Source organism: Mesocricetus auratus, unplaced genomic scaffold (genome assembly GCF_017639785.1).
Source record: "Mesocricetus auratus isolate SY011 unplaced genomic scaffold, BCM_Maur_2.0 Super-Scaffold_100018, whole genome shotgun sequence".
NCBI classification, from domain to species: Eukaryota; Metazoa; Chordata; class Mammalia; order Rodentia; family Cricetidae; genus Mesocricetus; species Mesocricetus auratus.
The window spans coordinates 39,791,723-39,816,377 of NW_024429199.1; positions in this window are offsets into that span (position 1 = coordinate 39,791,723).

Here is a 24,655-nt window from a genome sequence, read left to right on the forward strand (position 1 = left end):
TGTATTAGAAACTGTGAATATGGACAACCCAAGTACAGTGCTATTATTGCAGTAAGAAGTAGAGAGGCAATCCCCTAGTTCACTTAAGATTTTTCTGTTCTCTTTCTATGGACAGATTATATACAGTATTATCTACATGCACTCTTTGTCAGGCTATGTAGTCTCTGTCACAGGAACTTAACCATGCCATTGCAGCACCAATACCATGGGCATTTAACAAATGGTGGTGGTTGTGGTCAATGAAACTATGCTTGTGGACACTGAAACTTGAATTTCTTTTAATTTTCAAATATCACAAAATACCCCTCTTTTTTCTTGAATTGGCTGGTAAGTCCCATCCCTGAGGACTAGTTTCCATGATACCAGGGGCGCCAGTGACAATCAAGCTTCCAAAGGATGAAGGAAACCAACAGTCCTACCCAGCTGTGACACCTATGGACTACATTCATGATCAGCATGACACAAAAACCCTAATGGTGCAGTAGTGGTATACACACCTTGGCAGTAAACAACAGCTCTCTAGTTGGACTTAAGACCCATTCAGCAATAGGGACATTATGCCTGGTACTGGAAACATAGCTGACTACTCAGTGCTGGTGAAGTCATGGTTATGGGAGAAGAATTTATAACCACTAGTTTACTAAACCAATATAGTCCCTAACAACAATCTATAAACATTTGTTCTTATACCCACAGATAAGTGTAGTTTTCAATCCTCATCAAGTAGGCGTCTCTCTTCAACAGATGGAGAATACCACAGAAAAACACAACCAGTGAAAATGCGGGGTTGTGGAGCCCAGTCCAAGTGGAAACTTCTACAAAACACTCCCACACCTGGGACTCAGGACACAATGCAGAAGAGGGAGTAGAAAGATTATAAAAGCCAGATCAGGGAGTTTGCTATGAGATTGTGTCTCCTAGTAATACCAGAAACTATATCCATAAGTCTCACCAACAAGACTGCCCTAACATGAATTGAACAAGGATGTGTGTGTGTGTGTGTGTGTGTGTGTGTGTTTCTGTCTCTCTTCTCTCCCACTGCTCCTGCCCCTGGAAACCAGATTCCTCCCTCCCTTTTTTTCCTTTTTACGATGCTTCTCCCCAAATAAAAAACCCTTCTGCTTTAACTCTGTCATGTGATGTCTTTCTCTCTTGAGCTGCTTTTTAAAAATTACAACACATATAAGTTACAGTATGAATGTATATGAAATCTATGGGTCATATTTAGGGGTATATGTATTTATATATAATGCATACAATAATACACATATGTGTATATGCAGGCAATAGCAATTACTGAAAAAAGAGGCAATGGATTTGAAGAAGAGTAGGGAGGGAGGTATAGGAGGGTTTGGAGGGGTAGAAAGGAAGAGAGAAATGTTGTAATTAAATTATAATCTCAAAAATAAGAAAATGATCCAAATGGATAAAAGACCTCAAAATAAATTCAGCCACATTGAGCCTCTTAGAAAACAAAGTACCCTTGAACGATTGGTACCAGTGAACTCTTCCTGAACATAACACCAGTAGCACAGACATTGAGATCGACAATTAATAAACGGGACCTCCTGAAACTGAGAAGCTTCTGTAAGGCAAAGGACAAAATGACACCCGATAGATTGGGAAAAGATATTTGTCAACCCCACATCTGACAGAGAACTGATTTCTAAAATATACAATGAACTCAAGAAGCTAGCCACCAAAACACCAAACAATCCAATTAAAAAGTGGGGTGCAGCGAAACCTTGAGGGAAATGTGCTGAGAACTCAGATTTCCAGGTCTAGGACTCTAACTATAAAGTGCATGACACCTCACACTTCAACGGGTCAACACCATAAAATCACTGGGCTGCAGAGCCTGTCTCAGGGACTACTTCATCTTTCCTGAGCATTTGAGTTTCCAGGAGAGTAAGGTAGACAACCAAGAACTTCAGTAACTTCTGAGGATTGACCAGCTGAGCATCAGGTCAAGGGAGCCCTGCAGAGCCTGTGAGAGGATATCAGAACACACAGAAACAGCTGACCTGAACAAGGGGAAGCTCTTGGAACTCAGACTGATGGCTGGGAGGCCAGCATGGAACTGATCCAGACCCCCTGAATGTGGGTGTCAGTGAGGAGGCCTAGGCAATCTATGGGGCCTTGGGTAGTAGATTAGTATTTATCCCTGGCATACAAATGGACTTTGGGTGCCCATCCCACAATGAGGGATGCACTCTCAGCCTGGACTCTTGGGGGAGGACCTAGGCCCTGCCGTGAACAAAATGACAGACTCTGGAGATCCCCCATGGAGGACCTCACCCTCCATGGGGAACTGAGTGAGCTGGGGAGGTCCTGGTGGCAGGGTTGGGGAAGAAGGGAGGGAGAGGGAGCTGGGATTGACATGTGAAGCAAGCTTGTTTCTAATTTAAATTTTAAAAAGTGGGGTACAGAGCTAAATAGAGAATTATCAATAGTGGAATCTAAAATGACTAAAGGACATTTAAAAAAGTGCTCAACATCCTTAGCCATCAGGAAAATACAACTCAAAACAACTCTGAGATACCATCTTACACCAACCAGACGGCTAAAATAAAAAACACCAATGACAGTCTATGCTGGAGATGATGTGAAGAAAGAGGAACATTCTCTCCTCCATTGCTGGTAGGAGTGCAAACTTGTACCACTTTGGAAATCAATATGGTGGTTTCTCAGGAAAATGAGAATGAGTCTACCTCAAAATCCAGCAATTCCTCTCCTGGGCATATACCCAAAGAATGCACATTCATACAGCAAGAACATACGTTCAACTAGGTTCATAGCAGCATTGTTTGTAATAGCCAGAACCTGGAAGCAACCTAGATGCTCTTCAACAGAAGAAGGAATAGAGAAAATGTTGTAATTTACACAATGGCATACTCCTCAGCAGAAAAAACAATGGAACCTTGAAATTCACAGGCAAATGGATGGAACTAGAAGAAACCATCCTGAGTGAGGTATCCCAGTCACAAAAAGACAAACATGGTATGTGCTCACTCATATATGGTTTTTAGGCATAGAGAAAAGGATTACCAGCCTTCAATCCACACTGCCAGTAGAGCTAGGAAACAAGGAGGACCCCAAGAGAAAACGTAATGGTCCCCAGAAGAAGGGAAGGGGAACAAGAACCCCTAAGCAAATTGGGAGCATGGGGGTGGTGAAGAGACGAGGAAGATGGAAAGGGGAGAGGGAGAGAAGGGGGAATAACAGGAGGACTGAGACAGGGGAAATAGGGAAGGGCAAGAAAGGAGATGCCTTGATAGAGGGAGCCAGTACAGGTGTGGAGAGAGGTCTGGCACAGAGGAAATGATAGGGGATCCACAGGGATGACCCCAACTAAGGATCTAGACAGTGTTGGAGAGGCTGCCTTTGACTCCCTTCCCCTATAATGAGATTGATGGCTACCTTGATTACTATTCCTAGAGCCTTGACCAAGTAGCTGATCAAAGCAGAAACAGGCTCTGACAGCTGAGCACTGAGCCATACTCCCAGAATCCAGTTGCAGAAAGGGAGATGACCAAATGAACTAAGAAGGAATTGGAAATACCCGCAGAAACAGTTGACCTGATGTAATCAGAGCACACAGACCCTAGTTGTAAAGCGGGGGAAGCAGCACTGGACCAAGCCAAGCCCTATGAATATGGTTACCAGCTAGGAGGCCAAGGCAGTATATGGAACCTCTAACAATGCAGTCAGGGTTTATTCCTAGGTCACAAATGGACTTTGGGAGCTCATTCCCTATGGAGGGATACGATTGCAGCCCAGGTATGGAAAGGAGGGCTTGGGCTCTTCCCCAAATGATGTGATAGACTTTGATGATCCCCTGTGGAAGGTCTCACTATCCCTGGGGAGTGGGTGGTGGTTGGGTTGGGGGGGTCAGTGGGAAGCATGGAAGATTGGGAGGGTAAGAGAATGGGGGATGGATATGTAAATAAGAGTGTTTCTAAAAAGAATAAAATAGATTTAAAAATACCTCATTATTTCAATTAAAACATATTTAATTGAATTTTTCATTAAAAAATATAAATACCATTCCCATATTATAGGCTGTCCCCAAACAGACTTGGAATCCTGGCTTCCAACCTCTGTTCTAAACAGTAAAACAACAAACCTAGGAGAGTTGTTTGCCATTATCCAAGTTAACAACTAAGATCAGGAACTTCAACAATCCCAGTACAGAATTCAGGAAAAGTTAGAGTTGTCAGTCTTTTGTGGGCTGATGTTCGTACCTTAAAAATAATATCGCCCCATGAGCTTTCCCGGTGCAATATACTTGCCTATTTGCCAGCTCTAATTCTATGCTTGGAAATCTCATTCTCTACTGCTAAAATTCTAAAGGTGTGGGGGAAACGCATTAGGCTGTGCTATCTCTCAGTATGTGAAATTGTGAAAATGATTTTCTCCTAACAACTGTGCCCAGAAAATGGAAGTTTTAATGGGGCAAACAAGAGGATGAAAGTCCCCTTTTAGATAATAGATCCTACACAGAAAGGCTGCATGGGCTGCTCAACCAGGGGTCAGAAGGTGGTGAGGAACACAGCAGGGAGGTAAGGAAAGACAGACACAGAGAGAGGAGTGGCATGGAACAGGCTCATGAGGGCAGACAAGGTCAAACAAAGTCTGCTGAATTGGCACCAGAATGCATCCTGGTTTTACCACTGAAATTAAAGCAAAGTAAAACAAAGTCATTTGAGAGAAGGAGATTAGGAAGGTATGAGTCATTTCCATTTGTCTTCAAATTTTTGGCAAAGCATTACTCTGTCATTTGGGCAGAAAACAAAAATGAATCTGCATTCTTGATTTTTTTTAAAAAGGTGGAATGTAGAGACTGTGCCTCACACATCAACTGGATTTGTGTCATATGCTGGAGTAAATGAGAAAAAAATGCTGTTTTAAATAAATTTAAAGACGAATTCTTTAAAGTTTGATGGAGGTTCTCTTTCTTTGGAGGCATCTGAAGACCTAAATACTCAAATAATATGTGTTATTAGCCTCCACAGAGAGTTATCATGTAACTACTTTTCCAAAACATCTGAAAACAAGGTGTGTGTGTGTGTGTGTGTTCTCTCAGGAATTTCCATAAATGTATTTTGAAAAACATGGGCTGGGTCCATGGATAAAGTGCATAGATAGACATAGCAATGGGTATCGTTAACTCTGGGACACTTGCTTTAGCTATAGCTTTCTTATAAAAGAATTCCATAAGACAGCAACAGTCACCAGACTAGGAATAGAGCCCAGAGTCTCAGGCATACTAAAGACTGCAAGCCTTCATAATTTTCTTAATGAAGTTGAAATGAAGTGCAACACAAGTTAGGAGACAAATAATTGTTAGAACATTAGCAATTATATAAAACAGCTACAGAGGCATATTTTTGTAACTTAAGAAAAGATTTAATATTCCTGAGAAATAAAAAGTAATGAAAGAATTATGTTCTAAGCAAATTATGGAGGAGATTTTGTAGCTAACCATAAACTTGACCGTGGTTACACATCACAGTCTTGTGAGTCTGTAAGACCCACCTGTACTATACCCAAACCCATGCCTAACCCAGTACATCTGTGGGCTGGACCAAACCTAAATTCCTGGAACTTTTGCTGCCTTTGCCATCCCAGATCCTCAGGCCTATCTCCACTTTCTCAGCTCTTACAATGGCCTTGCCAGGAGAGCACCCAAGACCACAGCCTACTCAGGTTATCCTCATACTCCTAGGCATAACTCAGGTAGCATTGCTTCCACAGTAGCCCAAGCATACCCAGCTGTTTGTCTGGTTCCCATGTTTTCATGCTTACTACAGAAACTGAGTCACCTCCAATTCAGAATTAGCATTCACCATTTACAGGATTGACAAGTCCTCTGACCTAATCTGAGGTCAGTCAAGCTTGAGTGGCAGAAGAAGCAAAACCAAACACTTCACTCAACAGAGGCAACCTAAACATCAGACACAGTCAACCAAAGAAGGCCGTGTGCATGGGTCTTGCTATCAAATACAAACAATAGAAAAAAGCCAAGGCACTATGCTCACCACAAAACCACCAGTCCCATAAAAAGATTCCCCAGTGAGAATTACCTAGACCAACACAAGCAGACAGAACTGAAAAGCAAAAACAATAATAAACTTCATCAAGGAATCCAAAAGATATAAAGAAACAGGTCAATGAACTCAAAGATCAATGAACTCAAAGATGATGAAGTTAGAATAAAAACCCAAGTAATGCCCAAGAAACCCAAGCACATGGCTGAATGAAATGATGACGACAGTTCAGGATTTGGAAACAATTCAGTAAAGAGACAGAGGTAGTAAAGGAAACACAAGCTGAAATGAAAAAGGAATTGAAAACTTAGTAAGAGGACTAGAGGGCTCGAGGAAAAGCCTTGAGTAAGCGCAACAGGAAGAAGAGAGCGCATGGGAACTTGAAGATAAAGAATTATGCAAATCAAGCAAAGAATATGAATTGTTTTGAAGACACAAAAGGAGCATGCAGGAACTATGTAGCACCACATAAAGACCAAATTTCCACATTACAGACATAAGACCAAGGGCAGATTTCTTGGACACGTTGCTTTGGATGTCCTGACTGACTAGAGCAGTTTGCAGTTGCTCTTCCCATCAGTACCACTTCCCAAGCAGCCACTCTCCTGCCACGATGCTGGAAGACACTCGTCCATAATCTTCTGCATAAGTCATGCGCCATGATCCTATTAGGATGGCTGACGTCCTGTGGATTTGGTACTAGACAGAACTCTGTGGTGCAAGTGATATAAACCTGCTTCAACCAGAGGGGAGCTGCTGACTTAAGTGAGTATACAACCGAACTGGAAAATGTAGAGGTGCTTTTAACAATGTCCAGAAACATGGAATCTTCTCCACATTCCTGTGCATGTTTGTGAAGCATCCTGTACACATGGGACAGGTAAATGACTTCCATGTCTAAATGCTCCACAGGGAGAGTAGGAAGCAGGCCTTCACTGGGCTCCAATTTGTAATGTTGGAGAAATTCACTCAGGCTCATTTCAGCTCGGAAGTTGTTACTATTTTTTTTAATAATTAAATTTATTTATTTGTTTATTTATTTTACATCCCAACCGCAGTTTCCCAACCCACTCATTTATCAAGCTTAAAGCTACCTTTCCTAGCAGGCAGGCTCACACAAGATCAGCATTGCTCAAAACTCCATTGCCATTACAATCAGAGCACATGACATATTAGAAGTAAGTAAGTAAGACAACAGTCCTCTCCATTACGTAGGCAGTACTCAGAGCATTGACTATAGTGACAAAATGAAGGCATGAACTCCCTAAGAAAGCTTCAATAGCATTATCTCCCATTTTATTATTAGAATGCTCATCAAAATTATAGGAACTAATTTTCTCTTCAATGATTTTTATCTTTTTTTATTTTTCTGTACTCAATAATGGTAAAGAGAATTTGCCTAAAGATTGGGTCATATATATATATATATATAGTGGGGAAAGCATCCACTCACCTATAGGCTCATTGATATGTAGCTGATGAACTCATCATAAGGACAAATTCACTCACACTCAGTAAGCAATGCCAATGACTTGGCAAATGGCTTTAATTTACATTTTCTGCTGGTGGTTTGTCCCTTCACAGCCTTGCTGATGCTTCACATTGCCAATGTCTCTCATAGACATAGTACACATTTTCATTTGTTATGTCCTGATTCATGTTTACATTTTTCTTCAGGTTAGTATATCAAATGAGCATCTATCTGTCTTTTGACTTCCAACAGCTCATAGTACAGACGCAATTCTCACTCCACTTTCAATCTCTTTTGTTGTGTAGTTTTCTGATGGCTTTGTTAAGACATGCTTGAACACTGGAAATCTTGATAACCTCTCCAAGGCCGTCCTCATACACCATATCTAGATGTATTTCACTGGGATCCTTTCTTTGTCTACATAGTCACTCAAGAACCCAGAGTGGCCAGTGTCTAACCATCTGGGAAGCTAATAGTTTCTATAGCAGAAAAAAAAAGAAAATTAGAAAATCACAATCAAGTATGCTTATACATAATACCTGCTTTGATAATAGTATTCAGATTTAGACAATTTCCGTGCTTCACTATGAGAAAAATGGGACCTGCTGTTCCCTAAATGCCTAGCAAGCGAAGGAGAAGCCAGTATTTGTTAGAACTAAACATGTGCATTATGCATGAACATCCCCCCCCTTATCCATATCTGTGGCATGCCTATGCATTCCAGTCCATTGTTTGCAGGTTGTTGTAGTAGTATTGGGGTTGTCTAAGAAACAAAACCAATAGAAAGTATTTCCTATACTAAAGGTCATTTATTGGATTGACTTGCATCCAACAATAGTCAACTGCACTCTGAAGAGCTGGAGAACCTGATAGACGCTCATTCCAAGAAGCTGATTGCTCCAGAAATCTGGATCCAAAAACTGAAGGCATAAAAGTTTCCTGGAAGTCACCAGTGTTGAGTCTGCACCGAAAGCCTGGAGAAATTGGCATCTGGCATCAGAATATGATAGTGGGAGCTGCAGACACACTCACACTGAAGGGAGGGTTGGGATACCTGCATGCATGTGCACACTGCCTTCTTCCCTCTGGCTCTCACTCAGGCAACGGGTCTGTCAAATGTTACTGCTGGCATCGGTGCCTGGCCTTTACCTGCAGTCATTGCCCCCATGGCGACCCTCTCATGAAGGAATGCATAGGCGTGATTCCCATATCTTAAGACTTCTCTTAAGCTGGAGTCTCAGCAAGAGGCTAGGTTACAGAGACTGCGGAAGACTGGGGATGGGGTTCGTCTATGTAATTATTAAGTAAACCATCATTCAGGCTGAAGAAAAACTTCCCAGTGAGGCTGTTTTGCAGTCACGTACACCATCCTGTAGTGCCATCTATCCTTGCCAGTGTGCTTGTGTTAGTGGCCACACCCTTTGGGCGTGACTTCAGGTGCAGATAGAACTGAAAAGAGGGAAGCCTGAGGTGGGCTCCCCTCCCTTTCTCTTTGTCCCTCCCCTCCCTCCCTCCTTCTCTCTTCCTCCCTCCTTCTCCCTCCCTCCCTCTCTCCCTCTCTCTCTCCCTCTCTCTCTCTTTCCCTCCGTCCCTCCCTCCCTCCCCCTCTCTCTTTCTCTCAGGTTGCATTGGAAGGGAAGAGAAAGGCAGCAGCTGTTCTTTCCTAGTATCTCTGTAAGTTGTTCCCCAATAACACACCATTTATCTTGGGTCTAGTGAACTCATTATCACCAGCCTTCACAGTCCTATCAGTAACCACTTCCCAGTGCTTTGTATGGGAGCCCAGGGCAAATTCTGGTAGAACTGTATTCTGGTTTTGTGTTGGGAGCTGAAGAGAAGGGAGTAAACATTATTCATACCTCATTATTCATATTTAACAACACCCATGTTTTTTAACACGTTTTCAAAATCATATCTTGTGCTTGACATGGTAGGACCCAGTTCCTGGACAGGCTTTTTAAATGATGGTGTGTGGAAGTTCTTGGTGTGGTTATCAACAAGACCTGACTCATAATTAGTTTTCAGAAAATAAAAGCACAAAATCACAACTGAAATCATAGTTGAGAATTCCAGCATCTCTTTCTTTTATAGACAAATTAATGTTGAATTGCCTATGAAAATGAGAGTAGAATCTAAAACAATCTTTTCAACTCAACAGTTTCTAATTACTGATAAAGGTCTAATTGGCATGAATTACTTAAATTAGCCCAGACTCCATAAGGGGTAGGACTGATTCAATGAAATAAACTGATACATGAGAGAACAGAAATTCATGGATGGATGCTATTTCACTCACCCTGATAAGTCCTATGCCTAAGTGAATTAACCCTTAGGTGCCTGAAGCATTTCCTCTTCCTAGCATACACAGTCCTATTGACCCCAATAGACACCAATATACACTGCCCTTAGCTACTAAAGAAGTCATCAAGGGCTTGGCAACTGACCACTGTGTGTCATCAAGACAGTTAGGGCCATATGTTAGCCATTCTGCTTACCATGCACAACCCTGTTCTGTGAAAGCTTGATGTGCTATGCTTCATGGAGGTTCCCCTAAGGCAGCAACAACTGGTAGGGAAATGCTGCTCAAAGATGCTGGGCTGGTCTCATGATGTTTTAAGTACCAGCCAGCTGAACTGAAAGGGATTGTAAAGGCACCTGAAGAAGCTGGAGTCGAGAATGCCGTATGCACAATGACGGAGCTTCAGTGAAGCGTGAGAATTTCAACTACATGTCATAGATAGTGCCTGTCTCTGGGAAGTTTTATAGTTATTCTGTGGTTCTTTCAAGGTAGAAAAAGAAATCAATGACACAATTTGAGTTTTGTGTCAGCACTGTGCACAAGGTGTGAAATTTTGTGCCATAAATAGCAAACATCTGTAGAGGTAGAAGGATCAGGAGTTCAAAGCCATTCTCAGCTCCATAGTGAGATTGAGGTCAGCCTGGACTACATGAGACCCCCGTGTCAAAGCAAAACAAAGATCTCAATATTTTCAATAAATTAAAATAGTAATTACCACTTGAAAGTCATCCTGACCCTCTTCCTTGATTAAATGAATGGAGGAAAATGAGCTTTCCTGCAAGCTTTGTGTATTAGAACAACTTCCTGCTAGCTTCCTGTATTAGAACAACATCCTGCTAGCTTAGTGTATTAGAACAACTTCCTGCTGACTTCCTGTATTAGAACAACTTCCTGCTAGCTTCCTGTATTAGAACATCTTCCTGCTAGCTTAGTGTACTATAAAAACTTCCTGTTGACTTCCTGTATTAGAACAACTTCCTGCTGACCTCCTATATTAGAACAACTTCCTGCTGACTTCCTGTATTAGAACAACTCCCTGCTGACTTCCTGTATTAGAACAACTTCCTGCTAGCTTCCTGTATTAGAACAACTTCCTGCTTGCTTCCTGTATTAGAACATCTTCCTGCTGGCTTCCTGTATTAGAACATCCTCCCGCTAGCTTCCTGTATTAGAACATCTTCCTGCTGGCTTCCTTTGTTAGGACATCTTCCTGGTAGCTTCCTGTATTTGAACATCTTCCTACTGGCTTCCTGTATTAGAACATCTTCCTGCTGGCTTCCTGTATTAGAACATCTTCCTGCTGGCTTACTGTATTAGAACATCTTCCTGCTAACTTCCTGTATTATAACATCTTCCTGCTAGCTTCCTGTGTTAGAACATCTTCCTACTGGTTTCCTGTATTAGAACATCTTCCTGCTAGTTTCCTGTATTAGAACATCTTCCTGCAAGCTTAGTGTATTAGGACATCTGGGGATCAGTGATAGATGTGTGGCCACTTTACTGTACTTCAATCATTGCAAGGTATTGCTGGCATGATGCTAATAATGTCAGAACTTTGTTGCAGACTTTTCTCTTTCAGCATGAAAGTCGAATTTCAGTTACCAGAATTAGTCATTCATTAAATTAGAACCAGAGAAATTCTTTTGTAACAATAATAAAACAAATCACTTTTGTAAAAAGGAAATTATGTCTCTTAAATCATGCCATTTGGGATAAGTCAAGCACATACCAGCTTAGTGTGCCTTCTACAAGATTTGATTGTGTAACACTCTACAAATTATAGAGTATTATTAGGTTTGGGGAAGTGGGTCAAGGGTCAAAGCATAACCACCTTTGACTGCAGCACTCTGAAGGCAAATACTAGGGATCCCCAGTGCAGGCTGGCTACACAGACAAGCTCTGATGTCAAATGACAGACTGTGCCTAATGATTGTGTTGGAGAGCAGTTGAAGAATACTCCCAACATCAACCTCAGGCCTTCACATGCATGAGAAAACACATATGCCTTCACACACAAACAAGCATACCCATATATGTACACAGTGAATGCACATCAGGATAAAAAAAAGCATTGCTGAAGACTTACAAAACTAGGTAATCATACTAAGTTTAATAACAGTCATATACATGTGTATTCACACATGTGTGTGCCTGTTTGTGTGCCTCTGTGTAATATAAATATGTTCAGACTTTGACACCTAGATTTCTGGACTTTAGAAAATTCACATGGAGAAGCTAAAAAATATTGCATAAGAAAAACATGGGAGCTGTTCCTCCAGCAGCATCAGGTAAACAGGCTGGCTTCCCGGCCTGTGTTCCAGTGCCTGCAGATCGCCTGGGAACTGCACAGAGCTCCCAATCCCGGCGGGAGCCAAGCACCCCAGACTCCAGATCTTCTCTCCCACCAACGAGACCAGGAAACAAGAGGAGGCTGGGAGTCCAGGGAAGCAGCTGTTCCTCTGGCAGCATCAGGTAAACAGGCCGGCTTCCCGGCCTGCGTTCCAGTGCCTGCAGATCGCCTGGGAACTGCACAGAGCTCCCAATCCCAGCGGGAGCCAAGCACCCCAGACTCCAGATATTCTCTCCCACCAACGAGACCAGGAAACCAGAGGAGGCAGGGAGACCAGGGGAGTAGCTGTTCCAGATCAGGTACAACAGGACCCAGCATAGGGTCCAGGGGACCAGGTAGGAGGCTAAGCGCCCCAGATTCCTGTTCTTCTTCTCCACCCACGGGACCAGCATTTGGACAAGGTATAGAAGAACCACCAGATTATTGGACTTGCTAGCACGCACCAAAAGGGAAATCTGGTCCCCAGACCAGTAAGGGGCTCTTTCTGCACCCACGAGAAGAAGAGATGGGAAAGAGACAATACAAAAACACAGTCAGCAACAGAAAAACAAATATGACACCGCCAGATTCTAGAGACTCCACACCAGCAAGACCCCAACATTCCAATGCGAACGAAGCAGAAGAGAATGACCTTAAAAGCACTTTCATGAAAATGATAGAGGCCCTAAAAGAGGATATAGGAAAATCCCTCAAAGAAATGGAAGAAAAAACAAACCAAAAAAATGCAAGAAATGGAAGAAAAAACAAACCAAAAATGCAAGAATTGGAAGAAAAAACAAACCAAAAAAGGCAGGAAATGGAAGAAGAAATGAAGCAAAAAATGCAAGAAATGGAAGAAGAAACAAAGCAAAAAATGCAAGAAATGGTAGAAAAAACAAAGCAAAAAATGAAAAAAATGGAAGAAGAAACAAACCAAAAAAGGCAGGAAATGGAAGAAGAAACAAAGCACAAAATGCGAGAAATGGAACAAAAAGCAAACCAAAAAATGCAAGAAATGGAAGAAAGAACAAACCAAAAAATTCATAAAAGGCAACAAATGGACGAAAAGATAAACAGAAAATTGCAAGAAGCAATGCAAACACTGCAAGGGTTGAAAACTGAAATAGAGACATTAAAAAAACACAATCTGAAGAAAGGCAGAAAATAGAAAAGCTGGACAGTCAGGCACTACCAATACAAGCATTACCAACAGAATAGAAGAGATGGAAGAGAGAATCTCAAGTGTTGAAGATACACTAGGAGAAATGGATTTATCAACCAAAGAAAACGTTAAATCCAACAAATCCTTAACACAAAACATCCAGCAAATATGGGACACCATGAAAAGACCAAACCTAAGAATGATAGGTATAGAAGAAGGAGAAGAAATCCACCTCAAAGGGGCAGAAGTCATATTCAACAAAATCATAGAAGAAAACTTTCCCAACCTTAAGAAAGACATGCCAATGAAGGTACAAGAAGCCTACAGAACACCAAATAGAGTGGACCACAAAAAAAATTCCCTCGCCACATAATAATCAAGACCCCAAACATACAGAATAAAGAAAGAATATTAAGAGCAGCTAAGGAAAAAGGTCAAGTAACATATAAAGACAGACCTATCAGAATTACACCTGATTTCTCCATGGAAACTCTGAAAGCCAGAAGGTCCTGGATAGATATTCTACCTACACTAAGAGACCATGGATGCCAGCCCAGACTACTATACCCGGCAAAGCTCTCAATCACTATAGACGGAGAAAACAAGATATTCCATGACAAAACTAGATTCAAGCAATATGTGTCCACTAACCCAGCCCTACAGAAAATTTTGGAAGGAAAACTCCAACCCAAGGAAGCTAACTACAACCAGAAAAACATAAGCATTAGAGACTCCCTCTCTACCAACAGCCAAAAGAACAAAGGGGTGAAATTCCACACATAATTCCACCAACAACAACCATCGCAAATCGAAGGATGAGCAATCATTGGTCATTAATATCCCTCAATATTAATGGCCTTAACTCACCCATAAAAAGACACAGACTAGCAGAATGGATTCGAAGGCAGAACCCTTCCTTCTGCTGCATACAAGAAACACACCTCACCCTCAAAGACAGACACCCACAACTTTGGAGTGGAGATAGAGGTCAAATCCCCATGTGCAAATTGGGAACATGTACAAAGCTCCTCTCCAGGGTCTTATCCCCAGAGGAAGTCCTGACCAGTCCGATGTCGTTTTTCTGGGGGAAGGAGATCATGACATAGAACCTTCATGCAAGATGACTTATCTCCCAGGAGAAAGTCGTTATACCGCAGACCTCTCCTGTGCAGTGCTTAGCCTTGCAACTCCTTGGGCTGCTGAAGCCTACCCACTCTATCCCGTGCAATGAGACTAGCCTCGTGGGGTGCAAGAGCTGGGAGGCCAGCGACCTATTGCTTTAACATGGTTAACCAAATGTCAGGGGATGCTCCGTGTTCTAAGGCAGCAAGTGCTTGTGCCACCACCACTTTCTCCTTTTGTTTGGGCTCTGAGCGTACACACCATCCAAAGCATCAACACTATTCCACAGCAGAGAACTAGGCTAAATGATCCTACCCCCACCCATTCCTTAAAATAAGAAAATGCAGATGAAATCCAGGAGGAGAGGCCTTCCATCAGAGAAAGATCCAGATGCGTCGAATTCACTTGCAGGATCGCCATTCTCAACTCACGGAGTGTCTGCTCAAACTCAAAAGTCCAATTCTGTAATAAATGTTGAGACAGAGCTTGTGACAGGTTAGCTGCTCTTGTAAAATTCTCATATTGTACTGAAGTGACACAAAGGCCAGGCAACTTTTGTTCACATCCCAATTGGGCCATCTGCCACAATATATCCAATTGTTCCTGAACCAAATTAATCTGTTGGTTTACCAACATCAGGCCTCCTTGTATCTGAGAATTGGCAGTGGCCTGTTTATCTAGGACCATGGTCACAGTGGCCTATAGTTCATTAATGGTTTGAGTTGTCTGCACAGTGGCAGAAAGTGCAAGGGCCGAGGCGGTAACCGAAGCAGTAACCGCGGCGGTGGCTATCAGGCCCACAATAATAGCAGAGATCCCAAAAATCTCGCTTTTCCCTAAACAAACTCAAATTACTTGGCGTCTCAACAGGAACTGGAACAAATCGAGGCATGCGCATTACCAAAGCAAAAGGGTGCTTAATAGCATCCCAGCATAATGCATAAAAACAATTCTAAGCAGAACAATTTATTTCTTTCTGATTCTTACCTAAGGTATCATTACTCACAACCCAAATAAAGGGCAGCTGAATAATTAGTTCTCTTAAAAGGGGTATACTTAACATTGGAGGAGGACCAATCAGATGATCCAGAGCTCTGTCCCTCACTCAGACTGTTGCCTAATGCCCCTTTCCAATCAAAAGTAATCTGTCCCTTCTCACTATCATAGGAGAAAGATCAGTACAGCTTCCATTAATTCAAAAGGATTAGCATTAGATCTTTCTGGATCCATATGAATAAAATTATCCTTTAATGAAGAAATCACAGTAAAGCACAAGCTTCCTACTAATGACAAGGTTCTCTCATCCTGAAAACTCTGTATCTGAGGATCTAAAGGCAAAAAGGCAAGCCCCAACTCTCTATTATTTGTGAAAAATCTAGGGAACACCTGGGCATTCTGCATCACTGGCATCGGTAGGGGGAAGGTAGACATGATGGCCCACCGTAACTCTCCCATCATACTAGGAACCATCATCCCGAGTAGGAGAGTCTTCATCACCCACTTGGCCTCCATCCTTCTTATTCTGGAGTTGTGAAGGAGCTCTTCGAGTGAGTCTTTCAGGGATCCACAGGGGGTTTTCTTCCTCCTGTGGAAAAACACACACAGCTCCCCTGGATCTTATAAGAATAGGATCCGGGCCTTTCCAGAGATCAGTCAAGACATCTTTCCATTTTACCATTTCTTTTGGCCTATCAGGCTCTAAACTGTGGCGATCGGCCGCAGTGTGGCCTTGGGCATCAGAGTTCAAGAAATTAAGGGTAAAAAGTGCCATGGATACAGCAACTCTTGGTACCGAGGGTAGAACATCCTCAATACTCCCCTTTTGTTTAATCAGATATGATTTGAGTGTACGATGGGCACGTTCCACAATGCCCTGTCCTTGAGGGTTATAAGGTAGGCCAGTTAGATGGGTAACATCCATTTGCCGACAAAACTGTCGGAATTTTTGAGAGGTATATGCTGGTCCATTGTCTGTTTTTAAAATTCTGGGTTTTCCCCAAGCACTCCAGGCCTCAAGGCAATGTTGAATCACATATGAGGCCTTTTCCCCTGTTAGGGTGTGGCAAACATTACGCCAGAACAGGTGTCAACAGAAACATGAACATATTGAAGCCTTCCAAAAGAGGGAATATGAGTAACATCCATCTGCCACATCTGCAATGGTCTAACGCCACGTGGGTTTATTCCCATGTGGGGAGTAGGTAAGAATTTGCAGCAATTCTGGCATTGAGTAACAATTTCCCTAGCCTCTTTCCTGGATAGAGCAAAACGACGGCGCAAGGTCTCAGCCGTCACATGAAAGCGCTTATGGAATTCTTTTGCTGCTTGTGCATGGGTAGACAAGGCAGCGGCCACCAGCTTTGTAGCCTTGTCCGCTAAGTCATTCCCTAAGGACATGGGACCTGGGAGTCCAGAATGTGCTCGGACATGGGTAATGAAAACAGGAAATCTCCTATTTAACAAGGCAGCTTGTATCTTCTGAAAGATGTTAGCAACTCTGCTGGAGGATCTTATTATTCCAGCTATCTCAAGGAGATTAACTGCATTAACCACATAAGAGGAATCTGATACAATATTGAGGGGTCCTGGAAAAGCCTCAAGAACCTCCAGTACTATCAGACATTCTACAACTTGAGGTGAAGTTTCATTATATTGTTTAGATATAACCCTATCCTTGACCACATAAGCTCCCATACCAGTTTTTGATCCATCAGTGTACACCACAGTCCCATCTGGGAGTGGGTCTTTAGCTGTCACTTGTGGAAACACTATAGCCTGGTTTAGGGCAAACTGTAAAATTGGATGCTTTGGAAAATGATTATCAATTTGTCCTGAAAAGGAAGTAACTAAAACTGCCCAATCACTAGATGTGGCTGCCAAGGTCTGAACTTGTGCAGCAGTATAAGGCACAATCAAGGAATCAGGATCCCTGCCAAAATGTGTAACAGCTGCTTTTATTCCGCGAAGCGCGAGCTGTGCAACAGCATCAGGGTACCAGTCAATAATCTTAGCAGGGGAAGCATTTGGATGAATCCAAAGTAATGGTCCATGTTGCCACAGGACTGCAGTTGGCAATTGAGCTGTCTTAAAAACACACAGATTAAAAGGTAGTGACTCCTCAATACGTTATAATTGTGCTTCCTGTAAGGCCTCTTCCACCATCTGTAAGGCTCGGTGGGCGGCAGGGGTAAATTTTCTGGGTGAGGAGATATGAGGCTCACCCTCCAGGAGATCGAAGAGGGGTTTTAGATCAGCAGATGGAATTTTTAAAAAGGGCCTCAACCAATTTATATCTCCCAGAAGTTTCTGAAAATCATTTAATGTTTGTAAGTGGTCTTTGCGAATTTCTATTTTCTGAGGAACTATATTTTTGGGAGTAATCTTTGAGCCCAAAAAGAGCCCTGTATCTGCAATTTGAACCTTTTCTGAGGCAATCTCTAATCCCCACTGTTTTAATTCAGCCACCAGCATGGGGAAAGCCTTTTGTAAAACATCTAACTCTTTGTGACAAATAAGAATATCGTCCATATAATGGATAACGATTAAAGATGTAAATTGCTTCCTAATTGGCTCCAAAGCCTCCTGCACATACAGCTGACATATTGTTGGGCTATTGGCCATGCCTTGCGGCAGTACCTTCCACTGAAATCTCTTGTCTGGTTCCATATGATTAAGAGAAGGGATAGTGAAGGCAAACCTTGGTCTATCCCGTGGGTAAAGTGGAATAGAGAAGAAACAATCCTTAATATCTATAATAATAAGCTTCCAATCTTGAGGAAGTGCAGAAAGCAAAGGAAGGCCTCTTTGAACAGGGCCAAAAAGATGCATCTGATTGTTAATGGCCCGCAGGTCGTGGAGTAATCTCCACTTCCCAGATTTCTTCTTAATAACAAAATTGGTGTATTCCATGGGGAGGTAGAAGGCTCTAGATGCCCCAGCCGTTCCTGTTCTTGCACTAATCTTGTGACAGCCTCTAATTTTTCAGAGGATAGAGGCCATTGAGAGACCCATAACGGCTCCTCTGTTTTCCATGGTATGGGTCGTGAAGCCTCAACGGCCCCTAAATAAAACCCAGTCCTTTTCTACCCCGATTTCCGTGTTGTGTAATGGGTTTTATTCTGCCTTGTTCTTGCCTACCCAAGCCTCTACCATTTGTATACCCCATCTTTGCCATAATGGCTGATGCCTGGGGGAGTATTCATTAGTTAGGGTCATGCCCATGGCTTGTAACACATCTCGTCCCCATAAATTTACAGGGAGTGGCAACACATAGGGGGTAAAACATCCCTGTTTGCCTTCAGCATCCCGCCAGGTTAAGGCTGAGGCACTGATGGCAGGAGAGGACTGGTATCCAAGACCTTGTAGAGAATGAGATGAAACAACAGTGGGCCAAGACTTCGGCCACCAATGGAGTGAAATAATGCTTTTGTCTGCTCCCGAATCCATTATCCCTTCAAATTCTTTTCCATTAATTAACAATTTTATTGTAGGTCTCTCATTTAGGGGTATAGCCAGATAGGCTGAATCACTTCCAGAAGATCCCATAGCCCTTTTTTGTAAAGTGTAGGTTTCTCCATCCCCGAGGGAGGGCAGCAACACCAGTTGTGCAATTCTATCTCCCTGCTTTATAGAAAATACACCCCGAGGGCTAGAACAGAGAACTTGAATCTCCTCTTTATGATATGGGTCAACAATCCCAGGATATATAATGAGTCCCTGTAAAGTTAAGGAGCCACGGCCCAGAATAAGCCCAATGGTGGCAGGGGGCAAAGGTCCAGGGGAATGGACTGGGACCGGTTGAACATTCATTTGGGGCATGAGTAAGAAGTCGGAGGCGGCACGCAAGTCCATTCCGGAGGTTCCTCGGAAGCCTCTACTTCCTCTTGATTGCTTTTCTGAAATCGGTTCCCATATTTCTGAGGGCCCTGGGACCATGGGCCCCGTGACCCGTTTTTTGATTGGGGTACCTTGGATTCTTCAATAGGGGGCAGAAGCCTCCCTTTTACATCCCGGACTGACCTGCATTCGCTAGCCCTATGATAACCTTTACCACAACGATAGCAAAGCTTCGATTCTCTTGTTCTTTCAGGGGCTTGACAATCTTTCTTAAGGTGCCCCATTCTCCCACAATTAAAACAAGCTTTTCGATTAGATAAATCTCTATACCTGTGCGTTTGTAAAATGGCGGCAGCTAGTCCTGCATTGGTTAGGGGTCCCCCCAGCTCCCTGCACACTCTGAGCCAATCTTGTAAACCTTTGCTTTTGCGAGGGGCGATAGCCGCTCGACATTCCTGGGTTGCTTGTTCATAGACAAGTTGCTCAATCAGGGGCATAGCTTGTTCTGAATCACCAAAGATGCGACTGGCGGCCTCTGTCATTCTGGCCACAAAGTCTGAAAATGGCTCTTGGGGTCCTTGGACAATCTTTGTAAGGTGTCCACTGGACTCTCCCTTTTTGTGAGGGCCTTCCATGCTTTAATAGCGGCGGCCGACACCTGACCATAGACACCCCAGATGTAGTTGGTTTGATTAAGGGCATGTTGACCCTGACCTGTCAGCATTTCAAATGTCCACTGCCTCTGATTCTCATCTTCAGCCGTGGCATTAACTCTAGCTTGTGCCTGGGCTGCATCATACCAGAGAGCCTTCCATTCCATGTATTGTCCCATGTTGGGAAGCACTGCTTTCACTGTCGTTTGCCAGTCAGTGGGAGTCATGGCAAAATTAGCAAGCCTTTCCACCTGTAATGTGGTAAAGTTAGCATTGACCCCATAATTACGAACGGATTCGGCCAATTCTTCGATTTGATTGTAATCTACAGGGGTATGTACTCTTCCGCCTTCCGCATTCTCGAATACTGGAAAAGCTACTTGTATTTTTCTCCGTTCCTCTAAAGGTAAAAAGGAGTCAGTACCAGTATTCAGCCGAAGCTCATACTGCGGAGGCGCTGAGGGGCGTGAGCCCGCCGGATTTATAGGCGGTGGCCTCACATTCATTTTTGTTTTCAGTGGCCGGTGTCTATCAGGGTGATATCTTTTTTCCTCATACCGTGCCACCTCCTCCTCTAGACCACCTTCTTCGCTAGAATCCAGAGTGTCAGAATCAGAATTATCTAGCTCCAAGGCTTCTAGCTCTACTGTAGGGTATAGACTAGATTCTGGCTTTTTCTTTTTCTTAGATTTGTTAAGGGGTGAATGATAACTCCCTTCTTTCTCTCCCCCTTTCTTAACTTCCTGGGGAGGGCCTTTTTTCTTAGACATGTCTTTTCTTTTGCGAGCTCCCATTCTCTCACTCCGTTCAGTTTCTGACATGCTATCCTGAACTTCCTCTAAGGTTCCCTGACTTTCTATTATAGCAGGGTGACAGGCCTCATCCTCCAAGCAGTTTTTAACTAGCTTCCAAATGGCTTTGGTACCTAAGCAGAGATCTCCTTCTGCATGCTTCCTGTCTAGTTCTTTACCTAGCTTGTTCCATGAGGCCACAGTGAGGGACCCGGAACAAGCATACCATGGTGCCACTCTATCTACCTCCTTCACAAAATTTTGAAGTGTTCGTGGTGCAATTTTAAGATCTCTTTGTTTTAGCACAGTCTGTAAGGCTGTAACCACTGACTGTGACGACCCCATCGCGCTAGCGGCTTATCTAAAAAACGGCGCTCAACTCCGTTACCAGACTGACAGCACCAGACTGACAGCACCAGACTGACAGCACCAGACTGACAGCACCAGACTGACAGCACCAGACTGACAGCACCAGACTGACAGCACCGTTCTGTCAGCACCAGCCACGATGAAGGAGAAGGACAAACAGGACTAGCACCAAAGCCTCCACTGATCCGTCCCACGGTGATGACAAACTAAGGCCAAAGTCGAGAAAAGGGTTGTTCAGGATAAAGCATACCTCTCTGAACCTACGTCCCTGCAGTTCTGAATCCGCCCCGTCTTCCGAGGGGTCTCCCGCGGCGCCGGCGATGTTGAAGAGTTCCCGGGTTTCGGCACCAGATGTCCCGCGCTACCGTCTCGCCAGCAAGAACGACGCAGAACACTCGGATCCTTCTGCAGTAAAGCTTTAATGCATCTTGAGAGATAGATGATCAGCTTCTTAGAGGGAGACCCCAAGCTAAGAAACCCAGCCCCTTATATAAGCCTAGGAGCTCCGAGTGAGATGTGTAGAGCCGGGATTGGTGGTTTGCACATCACCCTAGATGACGCCACGGGAGAGGCACAGTTTAAACGGTTAACTCCAACTGACAGCGACAGTTAACTCCAACTGACAGCGACAGTTAACTCTAACTGACAGCGACAGTTAACTCCAACTGACAGCGACAGTTAACTCCAACTGACAGCAGATGTCAGCGCCATCTTCTAACGGCAATAGCGATAGCGAGGGCGGCTCCTCACAGAAGGATGAGCAATCATTGGTCATTAATATCCCTCAATATTAATGGCCTTAACTCACCCATAAAAAGACACAGACTAGCAGAATGGATTCGAAGGCAGAACCCTTCCTTCTGCTGCATACAAGAAACACACCTCACCCTCAAAGACAGACATTACCTGAGAGTTAAAGGTTGGGAAAAAATTTTTCAATCAAATGGACCCAAGAAACAAGCAGGGGTAGCAATCCTAATATCTAACAAACTAGACTTTAAAATAAAATCAATCAAAAGAGATGAAGGAGGTCATTACATACTCATCACAGGTGAAACCCACCAAGATGAAGTGTCTATCCTGAACATCTATGCCCCAAATACAAAGGCATCCACATTCGTTAAAGAAACATTATTAGAACTTAAATCTCATCTAAAGCCCCACACAGTTATAGTGGGAGATTTCAACACACCACTCTCACCACTAGACAGGAATACCAGACAGAAACTCAACAAAGAAGCAAAGGGTCTAATAGAAGTAATGACCCAACTGGGATTAACATATATCTATAGAACATTTCATCCACATAAAAAAGAATATACCTTCTTCTCACCACCACATGGAACCTTCTCAAAAATCGACCACATACTTGGCAACATATCAAACCTCAGCAGCTACAAAAAAATTGGAATAACTCCATGCATCTTATCAGACCACCATGCCTTAAAATTAGAATTCAACAACAACACAAATTGCAGGAAACCTTCAAACTCATGGAAATTGAATAATGCTCAACTGCACCATCCCTGGATCAAAGAGGAAATAAAAAAGAAATTAAAGACTTCCTCGAATTCAATGAGAATGAAGACACAACATACCCAAACTTATGGGACACTTTGAAAGCAGTGCTACGGGGGAAGTTCATAGCACTAAGTGCTCACATGAAGAAACAGGAGAACAGTTATACCAGAGAATTAACATCACAGCTGAAAGCTCTAGAACACAAAGAAGCAAACTCCCCCAGGAGGAGTAGACGCCAGGAAATAATCAAATTGAGGGCTGAAATCAATAAAGTAGAAACCAGGAAAACAATACAAAGAATCAATGCAACGAAGAGTTGGTTCTTTGAGAAAATCAACAAGATAGACAAACCTTTGTCCAAACTTACCAAACAGCAGAGAGTGAACACGCAAATTAACAAAATCAGAAATGAAAAGGGGGACATAACAACAGACTCTGAGGAAATCCAGAGAATCATTAGGTCATACTTTGAAAACCTGTACTCCACAAAATTTGAAAATTTAAAGGAAATGGATGACTTCCTGGACAGCTATCATTTGCCAAAACTAAATCAAGAACAGATAAGCAATTTAAATAGACCTATAACCCCTATGGAAATAGAAGCTGTCATCAAAAGTCTCCCAACCAAAAAAAGTCCAAGTCCAGATGGCCTCAGTGCAGAATTCTACCAGAAATTCAAAGAACAGCTTATACCAATTCTTCTCAAAGTGTTCCACACAATAGAAGCAGAAGGGTCTTTGCCAAACTCTTTCTATGAGGCTTCAATAACCTTGATCCCCAAGCCACACAAAGATACAACTAAGAAAGAGAACTTCAGACCAATATCCCTCATGAACATTGATGCAAAAATACTCAATAAAATACTGGCAAATCGGATCCAAGAACACATCAAAACAATCATTCACCACGATCAAGTAGGTTTCATCCCAGGGATGCAGGGATGGTTCAACATACGAAAATCCATCACCGTAATCCACCATATAAACAAGCTGAAAAACAAAAATCACATGATCATCTCACTAGATGCTGAAAAAGCCTTTGACAAAATCCAACACCCCTTCATGATAAAGGTCTTGGAGAGATCTGGGATAACAGGGACATACTTAAATGTAATAAAAGCTATATACAGTAAACCAACAGCCAACATCAAACTAAATGGACAGAAACTCAACGCAATTCCTCTAAAATCAGGAACAAAACAAGGCTGTCCACTCTCTCCATACCTTTTCAACATGGTACTTGAAGTTCTAGCTATTGCCATACGACAACAAAGGGGGATCAAGGGGATACAAATTGGGAAGGAAGAGGTCAAACTTTCACTGTTTGCAGACGATATGATAGTTTACATCAATGACCCAAAGAACTCTACCAGGGAACTCTTACAGCTGATTAACACCTTCAGCAAAGTGGCAGGCTACAAGATCAACTCAAGAAAATCAGTAGCCCTACTATATACAGATGATAAAAGGGCTGAAAGAGAAATCAGAGAAACATCACCCTTTACAATTGCCACAAACAACATAAAATACCTTGGGGTAGCGCTAACCAAACAAGTGAAAGACCTGTATTGTAAGAACTTTGAATCTTTAAAGAAAGAAATTAAAGAATCCCTCAGAAAATGGAAAGATCTCCCATGCTCTTGGATAGGTAGGATCAATGTAGTAAAAATGGCAATCCTGCCAAAAGCAATCTACAGATTCAATGCAATCCCCATTAAAATCCCAGCACAATTCTTCACAGACCTTGAAAGAACAATAATCAATTTTGTATGGAAAACCAAAAGACCCAGGATATCCAAAACAACCCTGTTCAACAAGGCAATGTCCGGAGGCATCACCATCCCTGACCTCAAGCTCTATTACAGAGCTATAGTCCTGAAAACAGCTTGGTATTGGCACAAAAATAGACAGATAGACCAATGGAATCGAATTGAAAACCCGGGTATTAACCCACACACGTACGAACATCTGATCTTTGACAAAGAAGCTAAAAATATACAATGGAATAAAGAAAGCCTCTTCAACAAATGGTGCTGGCATAATTGGAGACTGG